We start from the raw sequence: 9914 nt of genomic DNA on the forward strand, positions 1-9914 counted from the left end.
TAGTTGTATATAGTCATATAATTGTATAATAATACACTAATACTAACAAGTATTGTATGTTATTATTTTGCCCACACAGACACACGTGCACGTGCGCCTCTCTCACACACACACACACACACACACACACACACACACACACACACACACACACACACACACACACACACACACACACACACACACACACACACACACACACACACAAACAGTCAGGTTGCACAAACGATGACTTCATGCACCTGCCATTCACACTTCCCAACATCGCTGCATGTTCTGACGTTTCAAAACAGCACTGATATGCCTTGGCATGACGTGTTCTAACCTTTGGCTCGATTGATTTATGCAAAGCTAAAGGTGAAACCATTAGTTTGTCATACGAGACCCCCCAGTGGCGAGGCCAATTCTGAATTTATAAAATTTCAAGGAGGCCTGATAATTCCATTTGGAACGCCCTTTCATAGGTTAGGTCACCTGCTGGGCGCTCCACAAATTGAATAAAGCTTAGTAATAGAAAACAGGATGTCAGGTGGACTCCCTTCTTATAAAATCATTAACAACAGTGTGTCCTCTCTCATAAAGCGGCCCATTCATTCTGCCAGGCAAATGTTATGAAAGTGTTGGGGAGGAACTCAATTTATTTTTCATTAGGAATTAACTCAGAACTGTGAGCCACAGAGAGGGTTAATAGGTGTGTGTGTGTGTGTGTGTGTGTGTGTGTGTGTGTGTGTGTGTGTGTGTGTGTGTGTGTGTGTGTGTGTGTGTGTGTGTGTGTGTGTGTGTGTGTGTGTGTGTGTGTCAGTTGTGAGAACTAATAACTAAGGCCTCTGTGTGGCCTCTTAGGAGGAGTAAGATACTGTTTAAAAAAACAAAAAGCATTTTGAACATGGCAACAGTCTTTTGTGTATGACACCATATGTGGAAATATACAAAAAAAAAATCTGTTTTTCCTTTTATTATTACTGTTATTTTGTCATTTTCAATAATTAAAAGAAATTGGCAGACATTTTCCAAAAATGTGGTTGAGCTGTGACACATAAGCTTGTATTTTCGCTATGAAATAGATCTTAAGTGGTTAAAGGGATGCACATTGCAGTATCACATAGTATGGTATCAGTACTATGGATTCAAGCCCAAAAAACTATGCAAATTCAGTTTGGAAACATAATCTGTTGTCCTTGACATTGTTCATTACCACAACCAAAAGTATTTCCCCTGTACATTTCTGATTAATCTACTCTCCCTCGTTAGACTGTGTAAATGGAGAAGGAGAGAGAAAAATACAGTAGCGGAGACAGAATCAACCATTGTACCCCCTACACAGGTCCCATGCTGATGGCTTTGTTTGGGTCTTATCAAAATGATGCTGCTACGGGCCCAAATCCTCTCCATCCTTAACGGGCTTCCATGGGGCCCCTGGTGCTGCGTGTGTGCGCGCTCGCAGCATGACACAGGCCCAGTACCCCCAGGAGGTACCAAACCCTGCCTAATCCCCTCATGTGCTTTCACAAAATATCTGTATTTCCTCACGGGTTAGATTGAAAGATTACTTCCACTGCTCAGGAGAGCTCTGGACAATGAGTTATTATTGTGGTGATGGTGGCGTTTTTTTCATAAGGCCCAGCCAGCCTCCATCCAGCAAGCAGATCCCCTGCCAGGGGTCCTGGGATTAAATGCAGTACAGTACATGATGTGCCTGCAGCACGGGCACACGTCACCATTCCCATTCTTGGTGTCGGTTTATTGTACATCGTCGCTGTCGGGCATAAACCTTGTATGTCCAAAACTCTTACTTTTCGAGAATTGGATAAAAGATGGATCCAATGTAATTATTATTTAGTCACAAGCTCTTGTTGATACTTTTCGTTAGTTCAATATGTTTTACTATTACTTTCAAAATATTTGTAAAAATAATAAACAAATTAATAAACAAACAAATTGCTGATCTACAAGCCCACAACGCGTTGCACCGCGACTTGCTGTGAGCTTGTAGATCAGCTATTTTTTACTATTTTTGTGCGACATATAAGAAGGCAGTTGTTGCATACATACAGTATGTGGCAGCAGTGGTTCAGGTGCTACAGCAGCCACTTCGGAATCAGAGGGTTCCCGGTTGGAAGTGTCCTTGACCAAGACACTGAGTGACTCCTGATGAGTCAGTGTGTGAATGGATTAATGAATGTAATGCACACTGTAAGGGGCTTTGGATGAAGGTGCTGTAATAATACACCATTTATGTTTTGAGTTTTATGTGTTGTGTGAAATTTCTACAAATGTTCGCCTATAAAGAAATGCCACCAGGTTGAAAGTGGTTAATGGTGTTTGTTAGTGGCCAATTAGAATCAAGTCCATTTTTATTTATAAAGCACATTTAAAAAAAACAACCACAGTTGCTGTACAGAATGCGAATAAAAAACACATACAATATAACAGACTGTTAAAAGAAGGTTAAAACCGCATAAAATAACAAAGAACAGAAGAGGAAAAGGGGGCGTACATGACATGGAGAATGGTTTAAAAAGGTTCATTATCCATGGGAGAAATGGTGTGTTTTGAGTCTTGGTTTAAAGGTCCAGAGAACGCACAATCACTGTTGTGCGTAAACCGGATTTATGGGACCGTAAACTCCGAGAGGGAGGACTCTGCTTTTTATTAGTTGAGCATTACCTTATGTGTAACAAATCTGGTCCCCAAGAATTTCAACCAATTAATAAATAAATAAATTGATGGATTGACACACAGACAGAAAGAAAATAGACGTCAATATAAATATAAAAACAATTAAACATACTGTATATGGATTCATAAACTACATAAACATGTAATTGTATTTATACATTTCCCCCCTCAAATTTAAGTCAACTACAGGGACATTTTGAGCAGGAGCAGAGCAGGACTCTCACGCACTGCACATTATTGCATTACCGTTGCTGCATATTGCCATTTTTGAGTGATAACCCTAGTATCTCCAAATAACAATTCACCAGGAATTAAGAGTAGTCTTACTTTTAGATTGACAGGTGTATCTCTTTTAATTGCAAAATGGCGTTTATACAAAGGCTTTCAAAAGCATACGGTTGGTATTATTTACTCCATGAAATATAATAATATAATTCAGTTGATGAAAATTCACAAGATTATAATCCTGAGGTTTTCACCACACAACAGTGATGAGGGGTTGCAGTCCCACTGGTGACATTATTTACTCTTTTAGCGCATTCAAAATGAAAGGCTCATACATAATGTCTGGCTTTATTTCCCCAGCCTCCACAAATGTGGTCTTCATTTGCACAACCGTGCGAACAATACACAATGTTTTGTGCACTATCATCTGCATATAGCATGAACTAACGGGTTGATCGATATTCAAACCATTATTCCCACAAGGATGTTTTGTTTTGGGGTTTTTCTCAGCAGTGCACTCTATAGAATGTGAGATATCATTATTTATTTTTTTCCAGATTGAACATTGAGCGTACGCATATGGGTTATTCATGCAGGTTGTGTATTAATTAGTGTACTGTGCCACTGGTGGGTTTCATTAGAGGCCTGGCTGTTTGAAGTGTTGCTTTACCAGCAGAGGATGCTCATGACACTACAGCCAGCTCTGGAGAGGAAGAGACTCCCTCTCTCCTCCTTATTCCCTGACAGTTCAACCACCAGGGAGGCTCTACTAATAAGATCCCTGGGCTAAAAAACCCAACCTGCTTTTCATCCACTGCTATGGAATGAACTAAAGATGTAATTGCATTTGTAGACATAACCAAAAGAAACTCTGTGGCACAGTATTCTGTTGCGTTGCTTGTGGTTTTTAATTAACCTATAGCATCCCTAATCTAGGGTGAACTGTCAGCGAAAATAGCAGATCTACAATCCCACAATGCATCATGTTGCGAACTTGCGACGTGTTGTGAGCTTTTAGATTTGCTATTTATGGCAAAGACATTTTGTGTAGAGGGGAAAAAAGAGCGGCCCAAGTATAGAGCCCTGTGGGACCCTAGTATACAGTATACTGTACACACTGTAGGGTTTAAGGGTTTCATTTCCTACTGTACATCACTTCACAAAGCTGAATAGAAATTCTGTATATCTGCTTACTGAGGCTTGTGCCATCACCTTGTCACATTCTTCATTGCCTCAGCTGAAACCTGAAATTGAAATGAAAGGGGAGTTCTAGCAGTTTTTAATATTGCCCATCATTACACAGTGACCCCTTGAATTAATCCGGCCCGTGTACTTTGGTTCACATGGTCGTATTGAAAAGTGGGCCAGGCTCATATTTTTCTTCCTGGCTGAAAGGAGGGCTTGTCTTTAGAATTGACCTCTGAGTGGGTTGCTTTGTGTGTTCTCTCTGTTTTTTCCCCTTTCTATTTCAACTGTGTCGGGGTCTTGACCGTACAGGCAGCACAGTCACCCAATCTGCCCTGAACTGCCCACACAGAAAGGGGCTTTTATGGGCTTCTGTGCATGTGCGCAGGCGGAGTGGAGGGGGACACAATCTAGAGTGTCTGCCCTGGCTGCTAAGGGCCGGCCTGACAGCTGTCATTAATATGATTTGTCTTCTGTTGAGAGGAAAATGGACACTTCTCTCACTTTTCAGTCAAATCTCATAATAGCTGAATTACTGCCATTGGATTGGGTTGCCCCCAACCTCTCATTTGACTTGCCATTGATAATGCCAAGCTTCAAGACATGGGTAGATTTAGAAGTATGTGTAATGGGCTTTAATGAAAGATTATTTATGAACTTAACCACATGAATCCCTATTCTGGGACAAATATTCAGTAAAAATAGCAGATACAACGCATGGTGTTGCATCATGTTGTGAGCTTGTAGATCGACTATTTTCAGCAAAGAGGGGTTAGAGCAATATTCTAGCAGACCTAGCATAGAGCCCTGGGGTACTGCGGTCAACTAAATATATACGGTTTACGTGGTAAAAAAAAAATCGTTGCCTATGATGATAATAAGCACATTTGTGTAGAGTAACCATCATTGGTATTTAGAAGTGAACGCTCATCTGTTCATTTCTTTCTCTGGTTCTAAAACAAATCTCCTATCATCGAGTAGCTTTTTGCTTCAGTGCATTACTCTGATAGTAACAGTTGTTGACACATCTCTGGACAGACCAGAATCCCCTCCTTCATTGGACACTGTCCACATGCTTGTGAAGTTATCACCTTGAACAGATCAAAGGCCGTTGGCACATTATCTATGCACACTGACAGGAGAGGCATTCAAGAGGACTCAGTCAAGCAAGTCTCCAGTGAGCCTTTATTCAGAAATAATGACTTCCCCTTTTTTTGAGTGACTGTAGGAAAATTCAGAGGCTTCGGGCTGCAAACCTTTGATGTTTTTTTGAAATATTTTCTATTAATAGTGCTGTGTCAGGCCCAAAGTCAAAAGAGGCATGTACAGTGTACTGTTCCAAAACATAACCATATAAAATGGTCTAACAAATCCATGAAAATTCTGAGCTACTCCCACAGTAATTCTGAAAATGATCACCACCATCAGCTCCTGCATAAATATTTCAGTCAGTTATCATGATACAGTATGTTGTTTAAAGTCAAGCACTGTCAAAATGATATTAACTTTTTATGGCAGTTAAACCAACTTTTGACTATACCACATTCATTTCACAAGTAACAAACTTGGCCTTTGTGTAGAATATTAATTCAAAGGTATCGGTCAAGCTTTGAGGTAAGCCTAGAGAGACTCCATTACTCTACAGTGGTAAGCCTGAGGCAAGCATTCTGACATGATTTGCTCTAAAGCCTGAGATCATCGAGTTCAGTCTGTCTAAATGTTCGATTTGGCAGGTATATCTTTCTGTTATGATGATATTGCTGTGTACATTGCTCCAAGTCAGATATAAGCCTGAATAATACTTTGTTGTATGACCGTGTTGCTCTCAGAAAATAGCTGGTTTTAAAGCAAAAGTATAAAAATGTTGGCCTTTGCCCTTAACATTTACAGTATTATCCAGACTGGTCTGTGGTACTAAAATAGTATGTGTGTGCTACTTGACGCTTACTAACTTTTTAGATTAGGTAGCAGTATTTGCTACCTAAAGACAAGCATTTCACTTAAAGGTCATCCAGGATAAGTGGGGAGGAGGGGCTTTACCTCACTTTTTTTTTCTCCCCCTTTTTTGAAGGTCTGAGTGTTGTGCACTCAAATAGACCATGGGGAGCCTCAGATGGCTCAAAAGGCTATATCAGCCAGCACTTGTGGTCGACGTTATTTATTTATTAATTTGAGGCCTGTCTGCCGACACATCTGAGTGGTCTAATTGCTGTGAATTGACACCGGTTACTGTCCATAATGGGAGCTTGGGAGTCTTTCCTAACCGCGGTTCATTCAGCCGCCCCTCGCTGCAACTTAACTGCCCTTAAAATGTCTGATTGCAACATGGGAGCCGTGGGGCGAGACAGGATTATCAGTCTTTGTTGTGTGAGTGTGTCTATTATCCTGACCTCTATTCACAGTGGGCCCTTAGGAGTGTCGCTTGCAGCCACACAGCAAACTACCCCATCCCCGACAAACAACAAGTGAACCAGAGACCTCACTGTGTCCCAATGCACCAGACACTTACAGCTCCAACCCTGGCCAAAGCACTGCACGGCAGGTAAGCCTATCAAACCCATATTGATTTAATAAAGATAGATTGGGGGCGCTTCCTTTCGACATTATTGCAGGGGATGATTGTTTCTGTTGACATTGTGGTGATATTGCTGCTGCTAAGTTGGATAACTACCATGGAGTTGTGTACCGGAGTTCCTGTCTAATGGCAGGGTACTTTCGGTTGTCTTTAATAAGGATGTAAAATGGTGCTTTTTGCGTGTTTAACAGAATGGTGGTGAATAGTATGTCTGCTGTGGTTATGTGCTCTCTGGGCTGTGGCTGGAGGAGTGTGTGTGGTGGACGGATGGACGGCTGTTGACCAGCCTAAGGGACTGGGAAAGCAAAGTGATTTTTATCCCCTGTGGTTGCAAACCTACAGAAGTAGAACATCTTCACTCAAAAGAAAAAAGGAAAAGAAAAAAAAGCTTGGCTTGCATGTATCTAATTTATTCATTATCCACTCTAGTAAGTGCTTTCTTCTGGTATGTTTCTATCTTAATATCCCTATTTTTTGGTTTGAGCTTATTAAAACAAATGAGCTTTTTAAGTTTGAAAGTTGGTCATGGCCGGGGGAAACCTATTCTGTTTTTCCTTTGGGAAAATGTGCTGAAATGGATCCATCTAAAAGTTTCTCTGCAGCTTATCTAAATAGATGTGTTTGTTAGTGGTTATTACAGAATAAAGAAAAAGAAGGGTTGAAGTGGAGTTAAAGGCTTAGTTTGATATTTATTTTAATTACAAATTATAAATAATGTATATGCAATATGATAACTTGAATTTAAAACAAACCCTCATTTAGGTTTTCTTATTTTTGATCATCTTTTTGTCCACACTTCCCCTCAGCATTTACAGTACAAATTCTACATGAAGCACTCTTAATGCCATAATTCACAATTAACAATTTAAACCTTACATTACGATACATATATATGTACAGTATATAGAAAGTAAAGTTTGTGTATACTGTAGCACCCTTCCTGTGTGGTCACACGCCTTCACCATTAATAAATAGATAAACTTAAAAAAAATTAAAAAAAAACACAATTGCAGACATAATAGAAAACAATAGAAGCAATATGATGTAAAAGATGACAAAGTGTAACAGAGTCCACAAACCATTAAGTCCAAAGTGAGGACCGTACTAGAGTTCGTATGAAGTGGATATCTTCCCTCTGGACCCACTTACAAATGATATTTAAAGCAATTATATATTTATCTTACCTAGAATATTTGAAATGAGCTTGAAGTGACTATTAAAATGCATTAATACAGTTTATGTAATTTTAATTTTCATTAGCATGTATTCATTATGCACGGTGAATTTAAGCGTTTTATTTGGTGACTAAGGGTATGTCTTATTATTGATAGAAGAAAAAACTTCAGATTGGTAGAAAGTAACTTATTGCTATTGGCGGGGGGGGGGGCATGAACCTGCTCTGAGGTGAACATTCAGCAAAAATAGCAGATCACCAAACAATGTGAGCTTGTATTGGCTATTTTCTGTGAAGATTGGTGTAGAGTGAAAACAGGAGGAGGCCTAGTATGTACACCTGGGGGATTCCGGTCAACCAATAGGGTTTAAGTAGATAAAGGTAGTGTAAGTGATATTCTATGGTTAAAATATGTTTTTCTTTTTTTTTTGTGGAAATAGTTACAGAGATATTTCACTCTCAAATAAAATAAACATTAAACAAAAATATAAAAAATAAATGAAAAAAGGTTATGGAACAATCACGGCCCTCTCACGCATTAGAAGGAAATTCTAATGTGTGAGGGGGCCGTGATTATTCCATTACTTTTGCCATTTATTTTTTATATATATTTTTGTATTTTATTTGAAAGCGAAATATCCCTTTAAGCACTATATAGATAGTAATCATTGGTTCAGTAACAGGGGTCTCCCTGTATCTCCGGCTCGTAAACAATCCTCTAATAAATAGAAGGAAAAAAAAATCAGGTGAGTTGCCAATTTCACCCAATCAGGAGAGAGTACCCATTAATCAGCTTCAGTTTTATAGTGCAGTGCTTCGCAAACTTTTTAATGTCAAGGACCCCCAAATTGATATATATTTGGCTGCGGACACCCATCTGAAAATATGTTGTGCCATGTCGCTTCAAAAAAAGTATTCCATTTTTTTAAATAAATAGCAGATCTACAAGCTTGCGCGCTATGAACTTGTATATCTGGTATTTTTGAACAGCCAAAGTATAAAAGGTTAAAGTGGTTAAAATGATTGTGACGCTACTAACAAATTTAGCTGGGGACCCCCTGGAACCCCCCCCCCCGAAGGACCCCTGGGGGTCCCCAGACCCCACTTTGAGAACCAATGTTACAGTGTTCCAGTTCCAATTTTGTCTGATCATTTATTTTTATCATCACTTCAAATTTCACTTGTTTATCCTGTATCCTGTATAACTTCTCTCTCCTGATTGGATACAATTGGTATCACAACCTGAAAATGCATTTCCTGTTTACTGAAGAGCTTGAGAGACAGGGAGACCCCCCCTACTGAACATACACAACTTATTTGAACAAAAACAAATAATTAAATAAATAAATAAAAATCACTTACAGTAGTTCACCTTTGAACTTGTCATCTCTGTTTGATATCATATGTTGAGCTTTATGATTGATCAACTCTACAATGTGCTTCATTTTCCTGGGTGGAAATTTTGGTTACTGTGACTGATAAAATAATAATAGGTCTACCACAGTATGCAGTTCTGTTATTTTGTGGCACTAACGAATGGCATGCTCAGCGCCGAACAATGCCGCAGGAAACAAGTAAGGATTCTCACAGAGGCTGCTCCCAGAGGTTTGTGGATTGAGGTCTGGCAGCATTCACCACACAGGGCTTACTTAGCTTTGAGCTTTGGAATCCTTCACAGTTCCATAAATACATGCCCATTAAGGCAGAGCTGATGAATTCATCATATTTATTTTCATGGTGGAAGTCATGTAGCACTATATATAAACACTCCTGAATCATAAACATGTCAAGGCGCCAAAACTTTAGCTGCAGTTTTTCTCGCATATTTCTCAGTATTAAATTTGACCTAAAACCTAAATACAAACATGATGAATGAAGGATGAATAGAGAGACAATGGATTTTTTCTCTTCTCTCTCAATTATTTAGCATTCAAGTAAAGTCGATTGAAATGTTTATGCTTCCACAAAAGAGGGAGGACCATTGAAGTAAACATCATCATTCATTAAGGCTTCATAAAACCAAATGTGCCAGAGCTTTGATTTCCCTGAACGTAGTTATTCTTTATTTTTCTTCTT

The sequence above is a fragment of the Gymnoscopelus microlampas genome (genome assembly GCF_963454915.1).
Source record: "Gymnoscopelus microlampas genome assembly, chromosome: 9".
Taxonomy (NCBI): domain Eukaryota; kingdom Metazoa; phylum Chordata; class Actinopteri; order Myctophiformes; family Myctophidae; genus Gymnoscopelus; species Gymnoscopelus microlampas.